The sequence below is a fragment of the Cupressus sempervirens genome, chromosome 2 (genome assembly GCF_028749045.1).
Source record: "Cupressus sempervirens isolate cs-2001-9-10 chromosome 2, ASM2874904v1, whole genome shotgun sequence".
NCBI lineage: Eukaryota > Viridiplantae > Streptophyta > Pinopsida > Cupressales > Cupressaceae > Cupressus > Cupressus sempervirens.
The window spans coordinates 177,816,267-177,835,587 of NC_143119.1; the positions used below are offsets into that span (position 1 = coordinate 177,816,267).

The 19,321-nt window shown below is 32.8% G+C and overlaps 2 pseudogenes; one reads left to right on the forward strand and one right to left on the reverse strand.

Moving 5' to 3' along the window:
- Window positions 1–3,322, forward strand: part of LOC149571645 (putative glucose-6-phosphate 1-epimerase) — a 38,078-nt pseudogene extending 34,756 nt beyond the window's left edge.
- Window positions 3,323–15,936: 12,614 nt separating this feature from the next.
- Window positions 15,937–16,473, reverse strand: LOC149571646 (serine decarboxylase pseudogene; annotated as a pseudogene).
- Window positions 16,474–19,321: the final 2,848 nt, after the last annotated feature.

Genomic DNA, 19,321 nt, shown 5'->3' on the forward strand with positions numbered 1-19,321 from the left:
GGCCTTTTCCATTGTCACTCCTATCTAGAGTCTTGTCCTTTTGTGAGAGATCAACATTTGGCATCTCTATGTTTGTTGAGTCTAGAGTCCTCACATTTGTATCTTGGGAAGTCTATTGGGGTTCCTCATATATTTAGTCCTCTTTCTAATACTTCATTAGTGGGTATTTGTTGTGTATCTTCTTCCTATTTAGCTTACACCTATTCTTCATTATTAGGAGGGAGAGGAGTAACCAAATCTTTATCTAAGAAAGATAACTCTTGACTTGATGATGGTGAAGAAATTAAAGATCCTTGCAGGTAAGGTGGCAATTGACTCCAATCTTCTGGTGGAGGTTGACTTTTTGGGGTATCCCTTATCTTGTCCCCTATTAGATCAGTTCCTACAAGCATGGAATCAAAATCTACCATCTTAAAGACATCATTCCCTTGGTCTTCTTTCTCATCAATACATTGTGTTAACTCATCCCCCATAGTTGTAGCCTAAATAGGTTGTGTAGGAATGGATGGTGGTGTTATAGTGGAGCTTCTTCTCCACTATACCTTTTTAGCCCTAGCAAGATGAGTCCTTTGACTTAGGGGAAGGTTATCCTCTTCATCTTCATCATCCTCTTCTTCCTCTTTTGGAATAAATTCTGGGATAGATGGAAAAGGAATAACCTTTCTTATCACATTTTTTCTACTTGTCCTTTCAATCAGAGTTTTCATCTTTCTTTTCTTGGGAGCTAATGAGGAGGCTTCTTCCTCTTGTGTAGGTGGACACAATTCCTATGCCTCTACTTCAGCTCCTTGCCCTTGTTCTAGAGGTGGCACTAGTGGATTATCTTGAGTCTAGATGACTTCTACACTTTCTACCCCTTCTACATTCTCTACCCCTTGGTGTTTTGGTGCCTTAGTTGCCTCTTCTTTAGGCTCATCTCACTGAGGGAAGTTCTTTTCATTTTGTTTTCACCCTTATGTGTTGTAAAGTATCCAACTTCTTTAGCAATCTGATGCACTATTTTTGTCTTACTCGAGATTGAGCTATGAATGTTGGCATTGTCAACTTCACCTCTCTACCTTTCACTGGGTGGGCTATAGCTTGGAAAACTATAGCCTATGGAATTGGATCTAGCTTGAATGGTCTCTTGATCCAATCCTTGGTTAACTAGATGACATGCCTCAACTTATGATCGATATCTATGATTTCTTCTCTATCAACCTCTACATTCATGATAGCTCAATCATTTAAATCTTATCTCTATTATACAAGTGATCTAAGACCTCTTTAGTGTATTACTACACTATTTTTAATTTGATCTTCATTTTAAGACATTGCCTGCCAAATAGAGAGTCATTGTACAACAATCCCTTATTTAAATTGTGTAGTCATCCACTACATTCATCCAATGATCCTCTATGGCATCTTCATGTTGAAATTGTTTCCCCACCAAGTACTAAACTCTACCAATGTAATCAAAATAGGGATGAGGAGAGTTATAATCCCCTAAGGGATACTAATCCCATTTAAAATCAAGGGTCACAAAATATTGCTTCTATTTAACACCAAAAAAATCTAGAGTGATGGGCCATAGCCAAGTCTTATTATGTGCTTCCTTACTCTCTCATATGCAAACAAGAGTTTTCATGCAATCTCCAACAATATGAGTCTATCACATGGATACCTAGGGAGCTTCTTTGGATTCACAGTCATACCCACTACACTCAAATAGGAGAATGCCTTGAATTGGATGTAATAGGCATCTATTGTGTAATCTTTTTCATAGCCTCTTCTAAGATACTTTTCACATAATCTCCCTCAATGAACCAGATGATTGTGAAAATGAAGGCATCATTCACTATTTGGTACTCCTAGCATTTTCCTCACCAATTAGGGTATACCATACAAGGCCATGCATTAACATCTTGCAAGTTGCCCTTTTTGAACCACCTCGGATAATTAGTTGCTCTTGTGGATAATAGATATACCAAATAGAATGTCATATAGAACCTTTGGTTTTTCTTGACCACCACCAATTGCTCATCTAAATTCTCACTGATAATTGAAGCCCAATCAATCAACATTCTTGGTGTTCTGATGCCCTCAATGAAGTGTACCATCCATTTATTCAAGTGTCCTATTGCTGCTAATCTCATGACTTTACTTAGGAGCACTATAGAATGTCCGATATCATCTCTTCTGTAGCCCCTTGTCATATCTACTTTGCCCACCTTTTTCCAAGAGGAATCTTATTGATTAGATATGAGGATTGTTTAATTTATGATGTTTCCTCTCCATGCTCTCTATACCACCTTTTTGCGTAATGATATGTTAACCTAATGTACTAATCTTCTCTTGTAAGATGGAATACTTTCTCTATATTCTTAGGCCTCAGATCCAGGATGATCTTTCTAGTTATGCTTTTTACAACTCTCTCCATAAAACATAGTTTTCTATCAATGCCATTATCAACTTAGAAGACTATACTAAAATTGGGTGTGACGCTGCATTTACTAGTCATAATTTGATAAGTGCAAATACCATAGGAGGCCTTTCATTTGGCTTGTTGCATAGCACCATGAATGCATTCTAGTCAATATGGCCTAGCTCGGTATCTCAAATTTTTGAATATTCATCTTGGAAGCATGACTTCAATGGAACACCTTTAAAATTTGAAGACTACTAGCTTTAGAGCCATCTTTTCAGTGAGGAATGACATGGAGGAAGCCAATTAATCTTCCCAAATAAGACATCCATTAGTCTAGAAGGTTAAATAAAATGACCCAAAATGTAAAACTTACAAAAACACTTAAAAACCTATTTTCTAACTCTAACAAAAAAAAAAAATGGCACACCTTGTGCACCTTAAGGGTATTCTTGGTGTGCCTTTCCCTTTAGAATATATAGCCTTTCCCTCTAGAATATATAACACAACTAAGGGTATACACATAGTGCACCTTGTGGTGTGTGCTAGGTGCAAGCCCTTATAGTGAAAAAATTCAACACAAGGAGTACAAACATAGTGCACCTTTTGGGGTGCATTAAGTGTGCACCCTTGCAATGTGTAAACTATTAAAAAAGGGTGAGCACATAGTGCACCTTTTGGGGTGTGCTATGTTCCTACCCTTATAATACTATGGGGAGTGTTTTTCCTTTGAAATGTGTGCATGTGCACACCTTAGATAGGTGAGCACATGAGCACCTTTCACTTAGGTGAAAAATTTATTTAGTTTTAAATTTAGTTTGTTAATTTTTTTATTAAGTTTGTGCCAAAAGAAGGTGTGCACCTTTTTTGGTTGCTTTAAGATGTTTGTGTCTTGTGTGTGCAGGTTTGAAAGGATGAAGCACACCTCAAATTATGCAGAGGTGCACTCATCAAAGACTTTGAAGAAAAAATGAGATAGGAGGAGGGAAGGAGTCCTAGGATTGTTCTCCCACTAGTGGACTTAGTGCACTAGTACACCTTGAAGGGTGCACTAGGTGCACTAACTACGCTAGTGCAACCATCTTCATAAATTTTTACCTTTTTTCCCTCAAAATCTCTAGTTCTTGACAAAATGGGTTTTTTGGTAGAGAACCAAACTAAATTAGAACACCAGGTAAAACTCTAAAAAGACTTAGACCCTAGACTAGGGATCTAGAAAGCTAAAAAATATACTAGGGGGGTCCCTATTTCTAGGTGAAATGGAGCATGCATTGTGAAACCACAACACAAGTATTTGTATTCCAATTATTTTAAAAAAATTTAGTAGACATATTCAAAAAGAAAATTATGATTTTTTTTTTCTTTAGAATAATATATTATAGAATATTGTCTCTATATTACTATTTATTGACATCAATTAGAAGATATAGTTTGAATTCTTCTAGTAAGTTTTGTTAAAATTTTATTAGAAATTATAGTCAAATTTTTATCATTCTTTATTTCTTATTTCAGTTTGGTTTTATTATTCTACCAAACTGTTGATGTATTGTTCATTTAACCTTCATATGGTTTATACCAAGTATTATTATATTAGGGGTTGACTCCTATGAGTTTGAGATGTATGAATTTTGTGACAATGAATATTTTTGTATGGAAAATTTTAGTTGGATAAAAGAAGCTATAGATCACTAGTTATGGTAGATTTTGCTAGCTTATTAAATTTCAACAAAATAAGGCTCAATGCTAGGAAGATATTAAAATTTTGCATAAATGTTTCTTCATCTTAGTCAATCTTTGTCAATATATGTCAAAAAAAAAAAAAAACTAGCTTAGATATCTTTATACATCCCTCTAAAAGATATCGATCTTGAAGCACCTATTTCAATAAATAGTTATTGAGATGAGCCTATTATATATATAATATAAGTTTTTTTTTTTTTTTTGGATCGATAAGAGGCTAGAGCCACGATTAATTATCATGTGTTGTGATTAATTATTATTATTTATTAAGTGAGTAGATTCAAACCCAAGGCCTCATTTATATATATAGCAATGATTAAATGTTTATTATATTAATTGTCTAATTAATGAATCAACATGTCTCATTCATGGGACATGTGTCTTCATGGCTTATTCTTAATTAAAATAAGAGGTCATTGATATTTTGAAAATCCATACCAAATACATGGCAATGCTTAGTACATTTGCAGTGATCCAAAAATTCAACATGGTATCAGAGCAAGTGGCAAAGGCATGATAGATAGTTTCAAATTTTAGAAATTTGGCATATAATAGTTGGCCTTTTAGAAACTAGGTATGTAATAGTTAGGCTTACAATCAAAAAATAGGCTATGGACTAGACAAGCGGAGAACATTCTAATGATTTAATAAAAAATACAAAAAAAAAGAGAGGATATTTTGACAACCAGCAAGGCTTCAACGCTAAAGATCTCATGAAGATATAATAGAGGTCAAACATAAAAATAAGAGATGCTACAAAAAGGGGGGTTAGAGGATACAACTAACTAGAAGATTAAAAGAAAACCATTACCAGCAATAATGGGAACAAACATTGCAATGCAAACATCCATTTATCTAATCAATGGCTTGATAATACATGAAGACAAAGATCATCAAACTAGATTTTGAAAAGTCAATACTACTACCATAATAAGAATTGTGTATAGAGAGTTTGATTGGGGATCCTTCCTTATATCGATGGAACTTATACTCTAATATGTGATAGACATATAAGAGTGGTTGGGCATCAACATTAAACAACATCCATCAATAATTGAGATAGGATCATAGACCAACCAAATAAAAAATGAGGTGTCACATTGTATGAGATGTTTAAGAAGATAAAATGATAGCAAGATTAAAACATAAGTAGTATAATAAATGTAGAGAAATGAGATCCCTATCATTCTCACATACTAATATACATACATTTAGTCATAACATGCAATCTAAACTATATATATATATATATATATGGACTTAAATAAGTATTGGAGGCAAATATAATTGATGAGGATTATGCATCTAAACACTGTGCCTCACTACAATGACCTTAGCGATAACATTCTCAATTGTCATTCTCATAGGCTATATTGACAAAAATGATATAATAATTTAGAAAAATCACATGGTCCAAGGGATATGAGAATCAAAAGGTGAAATGGTAATGCTACTAGCACTATGGAAAAAGTAAAGAATTAATACAAAAACCATATGTGAGGAGGCCATTACTTAGAGGGACCTTGATATTGGAGATAACTTAAGGGACATATTTTTACATCTTTTTCGTGTAAGCCATTTTAGAGGCTACATTTATTAGTTGGCCAAAGGGGCTATAAAATATAGTTTAAACCATAATGTTAAAGGTGTTAGGAATAATAGGATGGATTTGACCAATGACAAGAGATGTAGACCAAATACATAGTTCTTGTGGGCCAAGGTAAGTATACATATGTTGCTGGAAATTTATTTAGCACTCCCCTCAAGATTCATAACAAGGGCTTAATCGCCTCCTGTGTACTACAAGTTGAGTGGTTGTATTGGGCATTGATAGATTGATCTTTTGGTACAACAACAACCCCACTCTAACAAGTAGTATTAGAGCTTGGTCACTAGTTCAAATCTTCAGACCCTTGGGTAATGTTGAGGGGGAGATCATTGGAAATTTGTTCAGTGCTCCCTTTGATATTAATGAGAAGGTATTAACTATCTCTTGTGTACTATAATTTGAGTTCTTTTATTGACATCGATAGTTTGGTCTTTTGGTTCAAGGACAAGTCCACTCTCACATATGTCTATATTATTTGATTCTTATGATGTCATTTCAATATATTGAATATTAAATATTTTGAGTAATATAGAAAAAGATGATACATACATATATATGTGTGTGTTTGTGTGCGTGTGTGTGTACATACGTACATGTGTGTGTGTGTGTGTGTGTGTGTGTGTGTGTGTGTGTGTGTGTGTGTGTGTGTGTGTATGTATGTATGTATGTATGTATGTATATATATGTATATATATATATATATATGTATATATATGTATGTATATATATATGTATATATTTGTATGTATATGTATATACATACATACATATATACATATATATATGTACATACATATATATATACACACATACATATATACATATATATATATATATACATATCTATACACATATATATATATATACATATATATATATATGTATATATATGTATATATATATATATCTCTGTGTGTGTGTGTGTGTGTGTGTGTGTGTGGTGATTATACATAAAGTCAAATATATTTTGTAAATAATTTGTAAAGGATATAAGTGAAATTGGTCACTATAGATTATTATATGCTGCATTAATAAGAAAAATATGTTGAAAATATAGATTTAAGTTAGATCTATGTTATATTGAAATGAGCTTATTATGTAAAATTGTAATCCTTCGGTATTATAGTAGTCTTATTCAAGAAATATGAGCTATATACCTTGATCTTTTCCTCTAAGAATGTTCTTGCCAAAAAAAAAAGAGAGATTGAGATTCAAAGGGAGGCCGACATTTCATGTAACCTTGAAAGAGGGTGAGAAAATAGAGGATATGATTGAGTCAACCTTTAGCGAACTCAATCATATTTATTTAGAGGGAGGAAACCATGTTGAGATGGATTCTGTGGTGATCAAAAAATTGTAGTAGACAAGCTGAATATTATTAATGAATATGCATCATGACTATGTGTTTTAATAGGCCTAACCCCCTATGAACATCATGAGGAAGTGATAACTTCCAAATGGGTTCACTTGTATTTGCAGAAGTTATTGAAATGTGATGATCCTACAATAATTGAATTTTTTATTATGATGGATATACTACAATATCTATGCATATCATAATAGATTATACTTTGAATTTTAAATATTTTACTTCTATTTGCATTGCGAAAGAGTGGGAAAATCTTATTTTATTTTGGAGTATTGTCAAGCTAGAGATTTAGATTCACTTCGCTTGAAATAGAAAGGAGGTTTCTTTTCCAAAGTAATTTTCAAGTATTTTATGAGACTGCATAGATTACTAGTATCTTCGTATTACTATAGAGAATTGAATGTAAGATAATTTATAAAATATAGTTGTACTTCTACATTAATTTAATATATTATTTGTAATATATATAGTTGGTTTATTAGCACCTTCATATTACTAGAAAAATATGAATTGTGAATTGATCATGTAAAAGATCTTCCATTTTGATTTTCATTACCATTGTAACCTTTCATCATCTTCTCTTTATATTTTTTTATCATAATTCGATTTGTTTTGTCAATGTCATATTTTTATCATCTTGAATTTTTCCTTTGTATTAACCACCATGTTTGTGTTCCACCAAGTTCTCTATTTTATTAATACAATTGCTCTCCTCATCTTAAAAAATATCTCGGTTATATATCTTTTTTTGCATGCACAAGTGCCTTCCAAACAAAAATAACTAGTATTAAATTCTATAAAAAAATGCACAATAAGGTATTCTTCACACAATATTATTTTTTGTGGATGCCTAAATCTACAATTTATTGACATACCAAGAAAAAGGTTTGGCATTCCTAATTAGATATAAAGATGAATCTCTAGTGTGCATATATGAAAACAATAACAAACATAGTATGATGTGCTGAATTTAAAATAAATAATGCATCCTATTGTCATAAATTTGCAAGATGATAATTGTAATACATCTAATAATTGCAAAGTGACACCACGATACAGAATGGACCTCTCTGGTGAAGTTTTTAAATAAAAACTAACAATTCCAAAGAAATATACTGATTATCTAGGCTTGAGATAAATCATAAAGGGGCCCATGGTGTTAGTTAATGGGTATAGTTACCCTATTGTTTGCAAATCTATGTAGGTTCTTCTATAATCTTATCCAATAATGTCTACTTCTAATAAAAAAATCAAGCAATTTTCTACACCTTTTGTGATATGTTACGATATATAATACTTGAACTCAATATACTCTTGTAAGTGAATTATTGTTTTTGAAATTAGCATCACTTGCTTGCATCATGATATTATTGGTGAGCCCATCTATGTATGCAATGAACAAAGCTTGGAATTACATGAAATAGAGTTAGGTTCTATATCAACAAATGTCTTTAAAAGGGATGATGCTTCACAACTCCCTTTTGAAATCATGAGGCCTATGAAAACATCATCTTTAAAGAATAAAGAAATCAACCCTACTATTACTCCAATTCAAAACTTGAATCCATATCAAACAAGGTGGATTATATAAGGACATGTTACCATGAAAAAGGAGATTCACCGATTTAAGACATAAAATGGAGAAGGAGAAGTCTTTTTCTTTGATATTATAGAATGTGAGAAAATTGAGGTATACATCACTTGCTTCGACAAGATTGTAGATCTTCATTACTTAAATATACAAGTGGGATGTATATATACCATAGAAGGTTGTACTATCAAGACATCAAATAGGTTCTACAATAAACTTAATAGCTAACTTTAAATTTGTCTAGAAGACAATTCAAAGGTTTCTCTCATAGATGATGACCTCACAATTCCAATACATTAATTTTCTTTCACCCTAAATTATTCCCTTGTTGATGTAATTGGAATAGTTTTTTTGTGTGGATCCATATACCACAATACACAGGTATGATGATACATAAGTTCTTAGGAGTGACAAATTGATGGATATGTCTTCATCTACTATAAATGTAACCTTATGGGGATGACCCACTCGGAATGAGGGTACAGAACTCCAAGAACTATACCATTTGCATGATGTTTTTGTTCTTGGAGTTAAATCTAGAAAAGCTACTAAATAAAATGGGAAGATCATAAGCACATTGGCTAGTACTTAACTCTTCATAAACCCACACATAGAAGAGGAAACAAAACTAAGGTTATGGTTTGTTCTAAATAGGAAGGATATTTTATTATTATTGACACAAGCTATAGATGTGCCATTAAAACTCCCAAGAAAAATAATAGCTGAAATTGAGGAACAATCTATGAATGTCTCCCAACCTTTTCACTACATTGTAAAGAAAATGATTCAATTCATAAAAATAAATTCAGTTTACTATCCATCTTGCCCCCTTCACTTGAATGGTAAAAAATGTAAAAAAAAATTGATCCAAATGTTGATGAAACATGGACTTCTTCAAAGTGAAAATACATATTTTTAGATTGTATTTATAGGTATATATTATAGCTAAAACTAGAGGATCATACAGGAACACTTTGGGTTGTTTCTTTTGATGAACCTACCACCTACCTTCTAGGTGTGTACCCACTATGCAGACAATCTCTATTATTCTTTCAAGAAGAGATAAGAGATGTGAAAGACCTCCTTATTTATGAGTTTAGCTTCTAGGACCATAACTTCTTTTTAAAATAGATAGTAGATTGTGATAAGCTTTCCCCCATCAACAACACATGTTCTTTGGAGGTACATCTATAATTCTTGTTGGTGACTTAGCCCAACCACCCCTTGTCATGGATAAACCAATCTATTCATCACACTCAAATGCTAAATACCTTTGTGAGCTATTCACAATGGTTATCACATTGACTACCATATTTCGTTAATAAGGTGACACTCAAATACAAATTCCTTTTTGTCACATGTTAAAAAACATGCACAATGCATAATCAAATAAACATGATCGGAAATTACTAATGCAACATACAAAAAAAATACTATTTAAAAAAAAAATGAATTTCACCAGTCAATTCACCGTTACTCTACAAAATTTTTTGTTGGGCTACACAATAATAAAAAAATGCTGAAATTACTCAATCGTCCTATTGCACTTAGTATTGTAGTAAAAACACACCTTCAACCAAAAACCAATATTGATTTTTATTGACTTCCAAAAGAACTCTTGCTATGTAAGGGCCAATAAACAATGTTAACGACAAACCTTTGGATTCAAATAGGCTTGGTAAATGGACTAATTGGAAAGGTGGTAGAAATTTTGTATACATTAGGTTGCAAGCCCCCAAAATTTTTACCTATTAAACCTATAACCTTGGTTAATCATAGAAAAATACCACTATCCATTTCATGGGAACTCACAATACATAAATCAAAATTAAGGAAGAATTGTGATTGCAACAACTCTCACTATAGAGTGGAGAGGTACAAAGTATCATAATTCCCTTAATGTATGTAACTCTATGAATGTTAAATTCATTTATTTTTTACTTGGTTGCATTTAAGAAATTCAATATCATCTTTCCCTAATGTATATAGTTGTTGTGCAATAGGTATGGTGAAAAGATGCCCCTTGTGGTGATGCGATCTAATTTATACTTTCCCTCAATATATATACAACTCTATGTATATTTACTTCAATGAATTTTAATTGGATACATTTAAGAAATTCAATATCATCTTTCCCTAATGTATAATTTTTTTGTGTAATAAGCATGATGAAAACATGTCCCTTGTGGTGATGCGATGCAATTTTCTCTAATTGATGCATATTAATATATATCCAATGTCAGTTATTACTGATGGTGTTTACTAGATTTATATTGTATCTAATGTGTATTAAAATGTGTTTATATTGAATAAAATTGATTATATTATGATATTTATAAATTTTTTATATCAATTTAACAATGTTTAATTTATTTTTTCTTTGTTTATATACCTTTCATGTTGAATATTTGGTAAAAATATATGTAGAGACTATCGGCATACCCCTTGCTCCTTTGAGTGCAAGTGCTAGCTATAACATTTATAGGCTTTTCTTTTAGTTGAATAACCAAGAAATATTCTTGGGAAATTGCTCGTAAATAAAAAAATTTGATGTTTGAATTAGCTCATCCAATAGAACCTTTTATATTACTAATACACAAGTTTTAAGCTTCGTGTGATTAATTTATTTGCATTTTTATCAACTACTAGTAAACTATTCATATTTATAAATATCATACGTTTGAAAAATTGAACATAAGTCAATGTATTTTAAATATATTTTGAAGAAAAAATAAGTGTGGTGGTAAGTTTTTCTTTATGAGATTCTAAAAGATATCAGATATAATATAGGGGAGGTGACTTATTAGTCACCTAGGCTAACTTCATGCACATAGAACTCCTAAATTGTAAGTCATATTCCACTAATATTTTTAGTGTATCTCAATAGATGAGTTAAGATCTTAAAGGTAAGGTTTTGGCTTTTGGTTATTCTTGAATCTTTCTACATTTCAAAAGTATTGCTTGATAGCTGTTATCTTCTTGCACCAATATTTATCCCTAAAAAATGTTTGTACTTTGGCAAATATTCTAGTATTCTTTATGAATGTCTTGATAGTAGTGTAAATATAGACTAATCAACAACTAAAAGAACAAAAAAATGATTAATAACATTAAAAAATAAAAATATAAAAAGATCCCCATTATTGGTTTTGTAGCATTCAATAGATATCAATTTGTTTTGTAACATTTACCAATGTAATTATCTTACAATTATTACATTCTACTTATATTTAAAAAAACTCTAAATTTTTTTCCTACATTACAATCTTTTTATAAATTAGGATATTTTGAAGAGTTAATCTCTATATAAAAATAAATACTTTTCAAAGAGAGTTTCATATTAAGAAAAAAATGTACTCATTGAATTGTATATATTAAACAATATTATCCTCTAAATGTTGTAATAGTTTTGAAAGGATATTGTTACAAATATAAATATAGTCATTACACAATATGTATTTTTCCAATTGTTGAACTCCTTTAACTAGTAATCACACCTTAGCGTGAGATAGGTACGCCATATTTTGGTGTAAAAGAATTTATTAACTAACACAAACGAGACATTTTATTTGGTCTCCATATTTAATACAATATATTTGGTAATCAACAAGCACCTTGACAATTAGGCAAGAGAGTGAAAGGACGAAAAATTAATGTTCAAGCCTCTTCTATGCCAAACAAGAGCACCTTTGTATTTTCAAATAAGTTTCAAGTACTGTAAATTTGTAAATAAGTTGCTTTGATTTCCTAGTCCATCCAATGTCTAGTCCATTTTTGTGTGTGTATGCAATGTCATTTAAACCTATATAGATTAAAAAATTATAATCAACTTTGAATTGCAAGACTCTAATTTGTATTGTATGTATCTAAACAATAATTCAAGCTTACCTATAGTAATTGTTCCAAATGATATATGTTGGAGGACTTGTATTTGATAATATTTGAAGGTGTATCTCCTTTTCTTTCATTCGTGTAACAAGTGGGTTTTTTTGCATTCATCCATATCTTTCAAATGTGAATTTGATTAAATGTAGAGATATATAAGTTCATGCACTCTTGATACTATTGTGAATGTTAGCCCGTGGTGGTCAGTGTTGCCAATGTCGATTGTTGCTCTTTGTAGTGTAAGTCCTTACGACTTGTGTATTATTACAGCCCATGCCATTTTTAAAGGTATTTTTCTATGAATTCCATGACTTATTGGTAGCACTAAAATATTTTGTGGGTTGTTATGGTCCCAGGGTGGTCCAATGTAGTTTGGAAATGCAATAATTATAAATAAAGGGAGTTGAGGTGGCTTTTCACCAGCATTATACACAATTTTTTTGACTTGTCCAATTGCGCCATTGACAATTCTAGTTTCCACCTATAAGTTTGCATAGAGCATGAGCTTTTAATCAGCACATAAAAGGATTCTTGATTGAAATTATTGTTCATCTAGATTTGAGCATGGTAAACCTTTAAGTTTCGTTGAATCAGAAAGAGTAACTAGTTTTGTTGAAGAGTGTAGCATGCATTTGTTATGTAGTAATACTAGTTGATTTGTGGAGAAAATATGTATGGATGATGAAAAGAGAGTGTTCTCTTCTAAGCTTATTGTGGAGCCTAATCTTGACATTAGAAGCCTCCAATCTGCAATTCTTGGTGTTACATTTCATAAATTTGATAGGAGTTCACGAAATTGCAATTGAATAGTATTGTCTCAACTTTATCAAAAAAAATTGTCTAATGTACAATAGTTTGGAAGCTACAAAGATACACCATAATGTGCCACCATAGCAACTAGAGACATACATTGGTATGTCTTTGATTGGTGCTAGTTGTCCTAGGTCACCAAATAGAACAACACAGAACTCTCCAAAGGGACTATGATTTTGAGTAGGGAATGCTTGTCACAATCTCATGTCAATTTTTTCTAGTAACTTTGGTCCAACAAAACTTATTTCATCTAACAAATGAAGTGCACACTCTCTTGGAATGCAATAAGTGTTTGTCCCTATAGAGGTGTCATTTCCTTAATTGGTATTCAGAGAGTAGAATGAATTGTCGATGCTTGAATGTTGAATGTTGTTATGTCTATAGGTGCTATTAATAACATTGGTGACTACCCATGTGATATTGAGTTGACTATTGTGTATCTAACACTTTTAATGAGGTGTTTGTTGGCTCCTGATTTAACAACATTTGAATAACCAAGTATGCAAGGAAAGAATGCATCTATGGGTAGCTATCTCCAATAATGGACATAATTCACCAAGAACCTGGGCCAACTATAAGGCTAGACCCTTCTTCTATTTCAGGTTCTGCAAAACCTAGGCAAGTGGACCTCTTAAGATTTGATTACGTGACTAGTGTAATGAGCATAATCAGGATCTAGAATAACAAATGAAACCCCTGAATCTTCTATACTTAACTAAGAAATCACAAGAATGAAATCGCTAATAGCATGACTCATGAAACTAGTAAGCTAAGTGAGGGTTAGACTTTGAATAACTTTCAACATCAAAGGGAGAAAATGATTTAATATGTTGATATCAACAAGATCTAGGTATGAGCAACAACCGAATGACCCTACAACTGATCAATACCTTATTTATTGGATAATTACATGAATTACAACCATACATCTTTTTGAAATCTTTGACACAACTCCTACATCAAGATCCCTGATCTATCTTTCACCTTGTGAATAGACATTTGCATCAAAATGAATCTCATACTCAAATTATCCCATTATGAAATATGCAAACCCTATGATAAACATCAAGCAATTACATGGCTCTTTGTTCCATTAGCAAGATACTTCAATTACATACATTCTTAAACAAAATGCAACTTAGTTTATGCTCTTTGCTCACAAACTAGAAAGGATTACAAATCTATGAACAAGAGACAAGATTTAGACTGAAATTAAAACCCCTTGTTGTGTTTTTATTCATTTTCATTGAAAATAAATACATGAAAGATGTACAGAAATACTTCACAATCACCAAACAAATCCAATCTATTTGTCTTAAAACTACAATTGTTGTTCATACAAGAAGAAATGTTGGGTGTGTGGCTTTTATAGCGTACACAAAGCTCCTAGAGCTGAAGATTGAAAGCCAACCAAAAACGTTTACAAAAGAGAAGAAGAAAGAATAATATACCAAAGAAGCAATTCTCGAATTTTATCCAAAGATGACAATTGTCCCCTCAAAATTATTTTCCAAGAAGTTGAATAACCTCTCTCTACCTTCTCTCATCAATAGCTAATCATACCCCTTCTATTTTATCTTTCCAAATACAAAATATCTCATTAAAAGACAAAAATATGGTAACTGAACCTAGATATGTGCCAATTGATCAATTTGAAGCCAAAACACAACAAAGACTCAAAATAACTAGATACAAGAATCACTGAACATGTTTAACATATTTCTCCACTAAATTTTGCAACTGACAACTTAAAACACCTAATAAAACACACAAATCACTCTGAGAAACAACACCTCATGTAGCCTATATGAGTGACATCCTATGCAAAAACCCACTTCATAATCAAATAGTTCATCTTTTGCCAATTCCAACGATATATTGGAGAGTATATTTCGAGTGAAAAATACCCAATTCAAGTTCCAACTATATGTTTCACAGCATTATTTGCCAAAATTTTGAAAAATTAAAAATATTTCTATAGTATAAACTATAGAAAACTAAAAATCTTCAAATTTTAAACTGAACGAAACTTCTGAAAATTTGAGAGGAGAAAATATTTTAAAAAATTATATACCCCTTATACCTCCCTTGGTTATCCAATCAGTGCCATGTGTCAATCAACAAATGGTCCAATTGTACCTGGGTGGCCCCACACATACCTTGCCGATTTTTTTGGATTTTCTGGCAAGTTGCCATGTCACTATGGCAAAATCCTCTCATTTTCCAGTGGTGACATGGCAACCATCGGATTCTTGAACTTTCTCGATGACTTTCTAGTAACTCCTCAATTTGCGTGCTTGTTCAAAATTCTTCCAATTGCCTCCAACTATCAGCGCCCGGGTCAGATCCACCACGCAGGCCACATTTTGCCAAAAAAAAAATTTATTGTTCACAACATGTAATGTAAGTAGAATAATATCTACAAAACTAAAGATTTTACCGTGGCATGCATATGGGTTAATTTTTTAATGCCCTCTTCCACTTTCACTGTCGCTGGTTGGTTCTTGGCTCTTTTGTGGCTTCATTCATGATGCTCTCTTTGGAAGCTCTCGGTTGACAAAAGGCATCATTAGCTCAGATAGAGCTCCATTACATTGAATATAGAATCTATCCTGGGTGAACCTTGTTTCTTTGAGGGTCTGTATTACCATATCCAAATCATCAATAGCGCCCTTAACCATGGTCCCAATATTAACATTGACTATTGCAGGCTTGCCCTTGTTTTGAATTAGCTTCTCTTTGAAATCTGCACAGTCAATCTCACCTGAGATCAATGTATCCACTTTTACCAATTCCATTCTATTCATCTGCACTGCTTTGAAAAGTAAGTAATGTGTCTCTTGAGATATGTACAGAATACCATCTGGAAGAATCTCCCTCCCAAGAAGACCTCCGTGTAGATTTCCTTCAGTACCAAAATTGGTAATGTACACCCAATAGTCATGTTTCCCTAATTCCCAAAGACGGGAAAACCAATGCAAAACTTCAAGCTCAAACTGCCTAGAATGCACTCCATAGTTGCTCTCAATAAACAGATCCCCAAGATTGTTGATGGAGAACATTCTTTTCTTTTTTGTTAGTAGGTCTGACTCCTAATAGACTTTTGCCATCTTTTAATCTGGCAGCTTTTGCTCTCCTCTTGCATGGACTACCTACGGGCTTCTTTCCTACTGTGGGCTTCTTTGCCCCTCTCCAACAGCTTCTCTTCATGTCGTTTCCTTATGTCATTGCTGTGAGACGTTCCCCCCTTTCATCGTGGATAATTTGTGTTGTAATAGCCATTGGCAATTACAGTTTGGTCCATGCAAGAATTCATTCCTCTATTCACATGCCTTTGAATTACATTCGCCCAACCCATATCATTGCATCTCATGTGTGTCAATCTTTAGGGTCGGTTCATCGGTCTTCTGCATCAAAAACTCAAGCCTTCTCCTTGCGCAATAAGCACATCCCTTGGAGAAGCCGCCTTTTACTAAAATACAAGCTGTGTAAAACCTCGCAGTGATGGAGAGTAAATAACATCCATAAATCATCTAAATCTTAATGTGTGTTGACTTAGGAAGTCACACAAACAAGGAGTCCTCCTTCGTGGGTAGCTTCTCCAGAGAAATGGATGGCTCTGTTTCAGCATTTCTTCCTGTCGCGACTCTTGAGATAGATTTCTTTTTGGTGGAGTTCAAAATCTAACCCTTTAGATTTATACCAGTTGAAACCCCTTTGCATCTTGAGTGCCACCAAACTGGCCCAAGTGATCAATCCCTATTTGTTCTGCACCATGCCCTTCACTTCGCTTAATGACACTAATAGGCAAAAAAAATTGGAACCACTGGCGCATTAGCCCTTAAACTCTTACATCTTCATTGTCAAGATATTGATAAAACAATGGCATGGAGCTATCAACTATAGAATCATGTCCTTCATGGATAGCAACATTATTGGTTGGCCTAGGAGAATTGAAGTATTCATCACAAAACTCATGAAAGGCTAGTGAGGGCAAACTAATGTTTGGGATCACATTAAAATGCTTACACAGATCTTGAGGATGGGCACTCCTCCTAAAAACCTTAGCAACTTCAAAGATCTTTGGGCAATCAAATGTAGATTTTGCATTAGAGGCCCCTCTTGTACCAAACACGAGCTTGTACCAATCACGATATTGTCTTCTTTATCACTAAAGTCAAACCTTGAAACTAGCTCTATTAAAACTGACATTCTATTTAATCAAGAAAGATGACACGCTTATAGCCAGATTTTATCTAATCATGGCCATTATGCCTAACCAAGACATTATTTCTTTAAAAAAATGACCATGCAATCAGATGAAAATAGTCGGGCACCAAAGCAGGTCTGACTAAAAAAAATTCATTTTCAAACAACTGATTCCTTCAAATTGATCCTTTAATTTTCTTATCCTGATTTGAAACAAGTTCGAACACTAAATAATCAATTAAAACTCATTTAACCATTAATCTATAAACCGTCAAATTTGTGTTAGGAGGTCCTTTGACTGGCTTTAAAAACTAACCCAAACCTCTAATTGGGCTCTGAAATCAAACATACTAATTCTCTGTTTCATATACTTGCACCCTATCGAATCTTGTCTCATAAAAAATTCTCAGGCAAAATATTGACTATCAAAGTTGCCCTTTCAGAATTAATTCCAAGCAAACATGTCAAAAAACTACAAATCATGTTGGGGCTTGTCTTCAAAAACTAGGCAAACTGACACTTGAGAAAACAAAAACTGGGGCATAAGTTCACTGTCACAAGGAGAGTATAAATCTACGATTTGGGATCATGAAAAATTACAAGACACATTTGGTGAGTGGTCAAAGTAGGCTACTCAGAATTTGCAAATTGAAAGCACTAAGAGAAAAACATTTTTTGCAAATGGAATTGAGTAGGAAAAGTTTGCAAACAGATTCATCAAGACTTGAAAATTGGCACACTTAGAGAATCTTCAGAGGAGAACATAGTGGTACAATCCATTCAATCTCACCTATCATGGATCTCAAGTTATTACATCACGAACAGGGTACTGATCAATTTTCCTTCCTTGACACCAATAAAAAGTTAAAAATTGCACTTGGAATCACATTTGAAAACTAATCAAATAGATTCATCATAAGCTCAAAATTGAAAGATAGAAAGTCTCTAACCTCTAAAATGAAATGCAAAAGGAATTTTAGCATTTTTATCAACTGAGTCAAAGTTATAACAAGTCAAACATAGCTTCCTAGAATTTAGGACAATTCATATCAGCATGATATCAATAATCAACCAACTTTGAGGGATTCAAAACCTAGTCAAACAGATTCAAAATAACTCAAAATTTGAAACATAGGCTCTTTGCTATGGGCACTAGACATATCCAAAGCACCAAGTCATGAAACATTACCGGGTGCAAGGTATTCAATTGCAAACTAGGCTTCCTATCATTGTTTGACACTTAGGTAAAAATGCAGAAATAGACATTGCTCAAAATGGGACTTCACGAAATGACTTGGAATGGCAATTTAACTTTATAAAACATATAGATGCACTGAATGCAAGGTGCTAGAAACATTAAACACCTCATGGGCCCCAAAAGTACAACTAAGTACACATGTATCAAAACGCACTTATAGGGCTTGATTTTCTAAATGGTACTTAAAATCAAGGCTTCAATTTTGAGTCCCAATAGTGTGACATTCCCGTGCTAGTTGTTTTCTAAAAAATAAGCTTCAAAAGTAATTTTTGAGTTTTGGAATGTAGATGCGCTACAATAATATCATGTTCCTTCTTTTGTGCTATTGACAACACATTTTGTTGTAGGGGAATAGCTATTTGAGGGGCATGAAATGCTAGGCAATTCTACTGTATGAATGTTGTAGCTTTTTTTTTGAGAATGCCCAATTCTTGATCTTCCTA